The 10,720-nt window shown below is 48.2% G+C and overlaps 1 pseudogene; it reads left to right on the top strand.

Moving 5' to 3' along the window:
* The first annotated feature begins 422 nt into the window (after positions 1–422).
* Positions 423–9,996, top strand: LOC147098367 (histone H1.5-like; annotated as a pseudogene).
* Positions 9,997–10,720: the final 724 nt, after the last annotated feature.

The raw sequence follows: 10,720 nt of genomic DNA, 5'->3' as shown, positions 1-10,720 counted from the left end.
AGTTTGCGCAGTTCTGTTAAGTAATCAGCATTGCTTTCATCCTTATGCTGGTTCCGTTTGTGAAACTAGAATCTTTCTGCTATCAACAGCGGTGTGGGGTTTAAATGTTCCTGTAGTATCGTTACTATGTCTTCAAAACTCTTTTCCATTGGCTTCGTTGAGGTTAACAGATTTTGTAATAAACCATACGTCTTTGCACCCATTAAATTTAACAATACCGACGCTTTTTTTCATCTGACACCTCATTTGCCTTGCCGTATACCTCTATTCATTCGACACATGTAGTCCAATCTTCGACTTCATTGTCAAACACGGTGATACTGCCACTCTTCGGCATTTTGAGTGTGGTTTACAATGGTGTCTCCCGCGCTTTCCTTCCTCCCCCGCTGCTGCCAACGCCACTCCCGGCGGTTCTCATGGCAATGGCGGCGCCCTGTTGGTTTCACTCGCTTCTCCTGCGCTGCTGCCAATGCCGCTCTCGGCGGTCCTCGTGGCAATGGTGGCGCCTCGCGGGTTTCTGTGCATCTCTCTCTCCCTCTCTTCGATGCTGCTCGGCCCCTGAGCACCGGCTGCGCCCTGCGCACTCTGCCCTCTCTCTCTCTCCCCCCCGTCGAAACTGCTCAGCGCTTTGCTGTGCCGCTCGGTCGGGCTCTAGCCCGCCGCTGTCCGGGAAGGGTCTGCGCACTACCTGTTGTCAGCCCGTTTCGCTGGACCACCTCGACTGGAAAGCCAAGCCTGGCTCTCGGCAGCCTCCCCCGCAATTCTCGAGTCTCTGCTGGATGACTGGGCGGTTGCCCGTGGTCGACGGCCGAGTCTCTGGCCTTGACCTCCAATCCACTGATCACCAGGAACGAATCCCCGGGAGGTGATGCAGAGTTGCAGGTAGGTTCGAACTTGCCTTGTCGCCAATGTTGTGTCTGTGTATAATAAGACACAGACTGCAGGAGAATGGTACAACAGGTGTTTACTCAACGTGGCTCGCACTGGATCTGATCTGTACAGATTACTACTCAGTGCTATATACAGGTGTGGTCACTGCCGGTACTGCAGTATACATGAGCTGTAAAAAATAGTTCCCCCGTTAAAGGTATATACATTACAGGACACAAATAACCTCCATGGGATGTCGTGGAACATAGGGTCTGATGAAGGGGAGGAACTGAAAGAAATCAGTATTTGTAAGGAAATGGTGTTAAGGAAATTGATGGGACTGAAGGCCGATAAATCCACAGGGCCTGATAATCTACATCCTAGGGTACTTAAGGAAGTGGCCCTAGAAATAGTAGATGCATTGCTGATCATCTTCCAACATTCGATGGAATCTGGAACAGCACCCATGGATTGGAGGGTAGCTAATGTTACCCCACTATACAAACCCCACTATACAAATATAGTGGTAGGGAGAAAACAGGGAATTACAGACCGGTAAGCCTGACATTGGTAGTGGGGAAAATGCTAGAGTCCATTATAAAGGATGTAATAGCTGAGCACTTGGAAAACAGTGACAGGATTGGACAAAGTCAACCTGGATTTACAAAAGGTAAATCGTGCTTGACTAATCTACTGGAATTTTTTGAGGATGTAACTGGTAAAATAGATAAGGGAGAACCAGTGGATGTGGTATATTTGGACTTTCAGAAGGCTTTTGATAAGTTCCCGCATAAGAGGTTAGCATGTAAAGTTAAGGCACATGGGATTGGGGGCAAGGTATTGATTGGATAGAAAACTGGTTGGCAGGCAGAAAGCAAAGAGTTGGAATAGACGGGTCTTTTTCCGAGTGGCAGGCAGTGACTAGTGGGTACCGCAGGGATCGGTCCTTGGAACCCAGCTATTCACAATATATATTAATGATCTAGACGAGGGAACTAGATGTAATATCTCCAAATTTGCAGATGACACAAAGCTAGGTGGGCCTGTGTGCTGTGAGGAGGATGCTGAGAAACTCCAGGATGATTTGGACAGGTTGGGTGATTGGGCAGAAGCATGGCAGATGCAATATAACGTGGATAAATGTGAGGTTATCCACCTTGGTGGCAAAAACAGGAAGGCAGAATATTATCTGAATGGCAATAGATTGGGCGAAAGGGAAGTGCAATGAGACCTGGGTGTCCTTGTGCACCAGTCGCTGAAGTTAAGCATGCAGGTGCAGCAGGCGGTTAAGAAGGCAAATGGTATGTTGGCCTTCGTTGCGAGAGTCTTTGAGTATAGGAACAAGGATGTCTTGCTGCAGTTGTACAGGGCCTTGTTGAGACCACATCTTGAGTATTGTGTGCAGTTTTGTTCGCCTTATCTGAGGAAGGATGTACTTGCCATGGAAGGAGTTCAGCGAAGATTCACCAGACTGATACCTGGGATGGCAGGAATGACGTATGAGGAGAGATTGGGTCGATTGGGCTTGTACTCACTGGAGTTTCGAAGAATGAGAGGGGATCTCATTGAAACTTATAAAATTCTGACAGGACTGGGGAGACTAGATGCAGGAAGGATGTTCCCGATGGTCGGGGAGTCCAGGACCAGGGGTCACAGTCTAAGGATAAAGGGTATGTCATTTAGGACAGAAATGAGGAGGAATTTCTTCACCCAGCGAGTGGTGAACCTGTGGAATTCTCTACCACAGAAAGCAGTAGTGGCCAAATCATTAAATATATTCAAGAAGGAGTTGGATATATTTCTTAAGGCTAAATGAATCAAGGGGTATGGGGAGAAGGCAGCGACCGGGTACTGAATTTTGGATGATCAGCCATGATCGCATTGAATGGCGTAGCAGGCTCGAGGGGCCGAATGGCCTACTCCTGCTCCTATCTTCTATATTTCTATGTCTGTCTCTGTGCCTTGCGTACAGGATCAATCCCCAGTCCCAGTATCCCCCAGCCCTGCCTGTTATATCTGGATCGATGCTGAACCTCTCAGTTTTTGGTCTATTGAAACCGAATTTAAGCCATGTGTGGTGAACAGAATGTCTCAGTATTTCTGTGATTAATACTATAATCTAAAAGCAGGCTAGGATCCACACAGACAAACTGTGACATGTTCCTGCTCCTAAATCTCTCTAACAGAGAGTGCGTGGCTCAGAGTACGAACTTTAAACTGATACAGTCACTCTGTCTCTCTCTGGTTGCTGTCCCTGTGTGTTGAGAATGGAATGCATCGGACACCAGTTGCTCTCTTCTGTTACACAGTTTCGGAGGAGAGAGACAGAGAGAGGCTAGAGGGGCGGTGAGCTCATCATTTCTATATTCCTATAAATCAATCATATTTCTGCCTGCTAACATTATAATACATTCAATCCAGATATGAGTGAACACAGCCAGAGCTGTGATTTGCTCCTGCCCCTGAATCTGGGGAACAGACACTGTGAGGAGCGCCGGCCTCAAAGTGTTTAACACTGACTGAGCTGGGAAACTCCAACTCACCCTGAGAATCGGCAGCACAGGCCGAGCGGAGAGGAAAACCTGTCCCGGGAACTGTATATCAGGGAACAGATTGTGCTGTGAATGAGCAGAGTGAACATTATGTCAGCGAAAGTGTGTTAAAGGGTCGGGCGGGTTAGACTAATGTCACTGTGTTTGTGTGTCCGCTCTCATCGCCGGATTGCAGAGACCCTCTGCTGTAAAATTCAAAGAGTTCCCTGTCATAGGATCGCCCTGCCCCCCTGCTCAGCCCTGAAGTGGGAATTAAACGTGAAGTTTTAGTTGATTTCAAATTTCAGTCAAAAAACAGGGATCATTTCCGCGATCAGGTGAGAGAGCGTGATCAGTGCCGCAATGAAATGGCTTAAATCGAAATTGCTGCCTTGAATTCTGATCAAACATTCTCGACAGCAAACATCCCGGTCTTCGAGACAGAATGAGGCCAGTCTAGGAATCTGGAGTGCCCGAGTTTAATTGGAATCGGAGAGTTAATGAGGAGAGAGAAACACAGAGAGGCTGGAGGGGCCGGGAGCTGACAGCAGGATGTCTCTGCCCCGTCCGCTCGCTGCCTTTATGTTGCTCTGTGCCGCCGCCTCTCATTTCATTTCTGACCCAGCTCTGACTGTCAGAGAGATTTTCTGCAGAGTCGCGGATGTGACTGAGACTGCAGCCGCCGAAACGGCTCCTCCTGCCGCCGCTGCTCAAACCAGGTCTCCCAGCAAGAAGAAGAAGAAGGCGGCTCCACGCTCCAAGCCAGCCGGTCCCACGTTGGGCGAGCAGATCCTCAAGGTTGTGGTGAGTGGCAGTGATCACAAGGGGATGTCCCTGGTTGTGATAAAGAGGGCTATGGCTGCCTGTTGTGTCGGTACCTTTCTACCTAGACACAATTTAGGACTCAGAATTCAGAGATTCAAACATGAAGTGCTTTTTTCAGGAAGGGAAGGAAGTTCTGGAAAGTTCCGAACAAAGAGAGCTAAACTTAACCAAGAGAACACCCAACCATTTATCTGCTGTGACAGCGCCACCACAGGTGGGAGGAGAACACACAATACATAACATAATCCTCCCCTCTTAAATGAAAGGTCCACATTATTCCTCAACAGGTAAGTTACTTTCAATGCACTCACTAACCAAGGGTAGAGGTAGACGGCCTCAAACCCTGACTTTACCCTGGGGTTTATTCTGCCCCAGGCTTGTGGGTAAGTCACTAAGCCTACAGATCCAAGTGTCTTGGAGGCCGCCGCTCCCTGACAGGATACCGGTGGTCATCGCTGGCTTCCAGAGCAGTAGGCATTGACACAGGCCTGGATGGAGAAGGTGCCTGTGTCAGTCAAAAGTCAGGAGTTTCTTCACTCTGGTGAAGAAGGACCAGCAGCGCCTATATTTCCTAAGGAGGCTGAAGGGATGTAACCTGTCACCCCTGATCCTCTCTAACTTTTACCGCTGCACAATAGAGAGCATCCTGACGAACTGTATCACAGTATGGTATGGCAGCTGTAGCTACTATGACCGGAAAGCCCTGCAGCGGGTAGTCAAAACTGCCCAATGCATTACCGGCACCCGGCTACTGACCATAGAGCACATATACCAGAAACGCTGTTTACGGAGGTCACGGTCCATCATCAAAGACCCTACCCACCCCAGCCACAGTCTGTTCACCCTCCTGCCATCTGGGAGAAGCTACAGATGCATTCGTACCCGTACGACCAGATTTAGGAACAGCTTCTTTCCCAGGGCTGTCATCCTACTAAATTCCACAAATAAACTCTAATGCCTGCACATCCGCCAATGCACTTTATTATGGTTATGTTTATGTTAATGTATTACAAGCCAAATGTATGTTGAATGTTTAAATGTCTTAATCTAAATGTAAACTCTCAGGAGCCGCAAGCCTACATTTCATTGTACTGCACTTGTGCACTAACAATGACAATAAATGTTGATTTGATTTGATTTGATTTTGATTTGAGGTGGAACAGTCTCTATGACTTCCTTTGTTGGAGAAGAGCACTGTGGCAAAGGATGCTGGTTTTCGGTATCATCCATAAATAGTTCAGGCCAACCAGCCGTTGGAGCCTCTGTGGCTGTCTCTGCTCCTAGCAACAGTTGATCTGTGTGTCTTCTCCAGACGACGTCCTCGGCAGTCTCAAACGTGTAAGACACAGGGCCTGTCTGCATGTACGCTGTAGCAGGAACCCATTTCGGTCCAGTGTTGTAGTTTCGAGCTAGGATGTGCTCTCCAGGGCGAAACCGTCTCTCCTTGGCTCTTTTCTCTCTCTTTTCAACTTGAGCTTGTTGTTGACTATGGACAACCTGTTCTGCCCTTGGAGGTTTGAGTAAGTCAAAACTTGTCCGCAACTGCCTCTTCATCATGAGCGAAGTGAGGGAAGTTTTGGTTGTGGCATGCGGCTCTTTCCTGTAGGACAACAGGAAGCTTTTCAGACGTTGGTGGATGGAGCCCTGACCTTGCGATGCCTTCAAGGCATGCTTCAAAGTTTGCATGAACCATTCTGCCAGGCCGTTAGTAGAGGGATGATAGGGTGCAGACCTAATGTGTTGGACACCATTCACATGCAGGAAGGTTGCAAACTCCTGTGATACAAATTGTGGACCGTTGTCACTTATGAGTTGTTCCGGTGAGCCATAACGGCTGAACATCTCACCAAGTTTCTCAATTGTTTTCTCTGCCGTGGTAGACCTCATCACAGCGACCTCCGGCCACTTGCTATGAGTGTCCACAACCACCATAAACATCTTCTCTTCGAAAGGACCGGCGAAGTCCACATATACTCGCTTCCATACTTCCACAGGCTAATCCCAGGGGTGTAGGGTTGCCAGCTGTGGAACATTCTGGACCATTTGACATGGGGAACATGTTTTGGCTTTCTCCTCAATATTTCCATCAAGACCTGGCCACCAGAAGTAGCTTCTTGCCATTTCCTTCATCCGAACCATCCCACTGTGGCCTGTATGAAGTTGTTGCAGTATAGGTTCCCTCAGAGGTGGCGGAATGATGACACGGTGTCCCCAAAGAAGACAACCTGCCTGGACGGAGAGCTCATTTCTTTTTGAAACGTAAGGTTTCAAACTAGGAGAATCTCCTATAGCTCTCCCTCGAATGACATCGTCCATTACCTCAGACAGGACTGGATCATTGCGGGTGTACCTTCGCACCTGAACTGTCGTGACAGGTGCTCCCTCCACTTGTCTAAAGTAGAAGATGTCTATCTGACGAGGCTCTCGGGGAGTAACAGGCAAGGGTAGCCTCGAGAGACCATCTGCGTTGCCGTGCAAGTCTGATTTGCGATATTTGATGTCGTATGTGTGTCCTGACAACAGTAAAGCCAACCTTTGCATCCTGCTTGCAGCAAGAGATGGAATTCCGGTGTGGGGCCCAAAGATTGAAGTCAATGGATGGTGGTCCATCAGGAGTGTGAACCTTCTCCCAAACAGGTACTGATGACATTTTTGAATTCCAAAAACGATTCCCAAGGCCTCGCGCTCAATCTGTGCATTGTTACTCTCGGCCTTGTTCAAGGTGCATGATGCGAAGGCGATAGGTTTCTCTTCACCAGAAGGCATGATGTGGGATATGACTGCTCCCACACCATATGGCGAAACATCACATGCTAGCTGCACGGGTAGCTTTGGGTCAAAGTGTGTCAGGACGTCCGATTTCAGCAATGCTTTCTTTGCTTGGGCGAAAGCTTCGTTGCGCAGTTCAGTCCATTTCCATGCTTTGCCTTGACATAGCAACTGATGTAACGGCTTCAGCAATGTTGCAAGTCTGGAATAAACTTCCCATAGTAGTTAACTAGCCCCTGAAATGAACGTAACTGGCTCACATTCTGGGGTGCTGGGGCCTCCACGATCACCTTGACCTTTGACGGCGCCTTATGCAGGCCAGTAGCGTCAATCACATGCCCCAGGTACTCAACTGAAGACTGAAAGAATTCACATTTGTCCTTACGAACTCTGAGTCCATACTCTTTCAGTTGTTGTAGTGTCGCATCCAAGTTCAGAAGATGATCTTCCTCATTTGTCCCAGTGACAAGGATGTCGTCCAGGTAGCGCTGGACTCCTGGCAGTCCACTCAAAATCTGATCCATTGCCCTTTGGAATAGAGCAGGGGCCGACGTAATTCAAAACGGAAGGCGGCAGTACCTGTACAGCCCCTTGTGTGTCACAATTGTCAGCAGCTCCTTTGATTTGTCATCGACATGCATTTGTAGATAAGCCTGGCATAAGTCTATTTTGCTGAACTTTTGCCCACCGGCCAGGCCCGTAAAAAGATCATCAATGAGGGGAAGAGGGTACTGTTCTGCAGACAGCACCGGGTTAATAGTCACTTTCAAATCCCCGCAGATTCGAACAGTTCCATCCTTTTTCAGGACAGGAACAATGGGTGTGGTCCATTTGCTCATGCTCACAGGCTCCAGGACTCCATTCTTGACTAAGGCCTCCAAGTTAGCCTCAACTTTTGGCCTAATTGCATAGGCTACAGGTCGGGCTTTGTGAAACTTCGGCTTGCTGTCAGGTTTAATGACCAGTCTCACGCTGATCTTTTTCATGCTCCCAAGTTCCCCATTGAAGAGTTCTGCATGTTTGTTTAACACTGCAGTCAGACCTGACTCCCCTTTTGACATCATGCAGACTGCAGGCCAGTCCAGTGTGATTTTCTCTAGCCACGCACGTCCCAGTAGCGATGGGTAATTTCCCTTTACCACATATAGTGGCAGTTTCGCAGTCTGTCCATTCAATTTAACTGTCACCTCAATGGTGCCTCTCATGGCCACAGGTTCGACGGTATACGTCTTTAGCACAATGTTTGTTGGCTGAAGGGTAAGATGCTTTAGCATTTTGTTGTAGACAGTGTCTGAAACAAGGGACACAGCCGTGCCTGTGTCCACCTCCATCGCACTGATTGTCCCTCCACCAGTGGTGGCACCCAGTAGCCATTTGAACCACCTGCAACCGTCAGTATGTGCACCTCTTCCTCCTCAGAGGTGTTGCTCCCCTTTGTTTTGCTTGTTCCATCATACTGCACTGAATGAACACTCCTTTTCCTCTCTTGTCCAAATACAGACATTTCGCTTTCATACTTCCCAGATCTGACTGTTCTTTTTTTACCTCTACAGGTGCGTTCAATGTGACCCTTTTTGCCACAATTTCGGCATTCCAGCTCCGTACACCAGCAGTCATTAGCGTGATGGCCCGTTTTCCCACAACGGTAACATGTGCCATTCCACGCACCTTTAGGCTCAGACGACACCTTGTGAACTCTCCCTGTTGAACTCAACTGGTGAGCCTCCTTTTCCGCCATCTCCATGGAGACACTAACTTCAATGGCCTTTTCAAGAGTAAGGTTGTCCTCAGTAAGAAGGCGCTTCTGTGTGGCTGCATTTTGCAGACCACACACGAGTCTGTCTCTAATGGTGTCCTTCAGCACCTCCTTGAACTTGCAGTGTTCTGACAACCTTTTTAAAGCAGCAATAAACATCATCACTGATTCCCCCTCCACTTGATTCCGTTTGTGAAATCTAAAACTCTCAGCAATAACCAGAGGTTTTGGTGAAAAATGTGCTCCAAGAATTTCCATTACTTCCTTATATGTTTTAGTTCCTGGCTTATCTGAATGCACGAGGCTGCGAAGTAAATTGAATGTCTTCAGCCCCATTACACTCAAAAAGGTAGGCACGACCTTTTCGTTTGCCACTGCATTCGCCAATACAAAATAGTCAAAACGTTCTGTATAAGCGCTCCATTGCTCCACATTTTCATCAAAATCACCGATGTTTCCTAAAAGAGTAGCCATCTCACGTTTCAAATTAAAATTTCTGTTTACTCACTGCCGTACCATTAATGTGATGCTGCAATCTCTGTTCCGAGTGTTTTGTAGTCGAAAACAAGAAAGTTCCCACAACGCAGATTCATCCAATCATCGTCGGCACTTTTGTCGGTACCTTTCTACCTCGACACAATTTAGGACTCAGAACTCAGAGATTCAAACATGAAGTGCTTTATTCAGGAAGGGAAGGAAGTTCTGGAAAGTTCCGAACGAAGAGAGCTAAACTTAACCAAGAGAACATCCAACCATTTATCTGCTGTGACAGCGCCACCACAGGTGGGAGGAGAACACACAATACATAACACTGCCAACGGCATCGATGTGCTGAAGTTAAGTCCCCAGATCAGGTTAAGCATCAAGAGGAAAGTGGGAAACGGTTCGCTGGAGCAGACCAAGGGCACAGGTGCTTCGGGTTCCTTCAGGCTCGCTATGAAGGAATCCCAGCGGAAAGAGGGAAAGAAGGTGAAGAAACCGGCAGCCAAGAAATCTCCAGCCAAGAAACCAGCAGCCAAAAAATCTCCAGCCAAGAAACCAGCAGCCAAGAAAACGATCACCAAGAAGGCACCAAAGTCAAAAAAGACAGCGAAAGCGACGGCTGGGAAGAAGGCGGCGGTGAAGAAGCCCAAGAGCCCCAAGAAGGCCACAGGCGGAATGGTGAAGGCGGCCAAGAAGGTGGAAAAACCGAAGGCCAAGCCCAAATCAGCAAAGTCTCAGAAAGCAGTGAGCAAAAGAAAATAAAAATGAAAACTTGTAAACATCTGAACCCAAAGGCTCTTTTCAGAGCCACCCACGTCTTTCCAAAAAGAGCTGGTCACGGAATCAAATGATCCATGTCCCGGGGCCACGCTCAGATTCCCGATTGAAATCATTTCAAATGAACCCCGGCTCCCTGGTGACTCGCTGACATTCGCTGCACCCAACCCTCCCCCAGTGTCTGCAATAAAACACAGAGAGAATGGGATGTCCCGGGCCCACCTCACTCTAACTGGGGGGGTGCTCGGCTCCAGCCTCCGTTCAGGGTCATTTTCAGTTCACAGGTTCAGGGTGAGAGTCTCTGTGAGACGGAGACACTGGCAGAGATACCCCGCGTCACAACTCGAACCCAAACACATGAGATTCTCCAAATCACCTGGAATAAGGTGTTTGTAAACTGCTGAACCCGTCTGTGTGGGGAAGTGTGGGGAGATGGAATAAGGTCAGAGATTGACATGGAAGGAGACGGGTCGACTTGTGATCGAAGGGACTGTATATAGGCGGGAATATTACTGATTGTTAATTGTAACAGGACCTTATTTAAAAGATTCTGGGTTCAGGAAACCCTTGAATATGAAGTCCAAGTCTGTAAGCGTTTGTGCGGAGCGCTGTCTTTCGGTTCTACTGTCGATAAAGGGTTTGAAATTGGCGGTTACAGAAAGCTGGAGGTGGAGCTGGAAGATCAGAGGCCGTTCTCTGCTCTGTCTGT

This window comes from Somniosus microcephalus, chromosome 29 (genome assembly GCF_052327205.1).
Source record: "Somniosus microcephalus isolate GS21.2 chromosome 29, FLI_Smic_1.0, whole genome shotgun sequence".
NCBI lineage: Eukaryota > Metazoa > Chordata > Chondrichthyes > Squaliformes > Somniosidae > Somniosus > Somniosus microcephalus.
The sequence above is the reverse complement of the archived record's forward strand: the minus strand, read 5'-3'. Positions and strand labels throughout refer to the sequence as shown.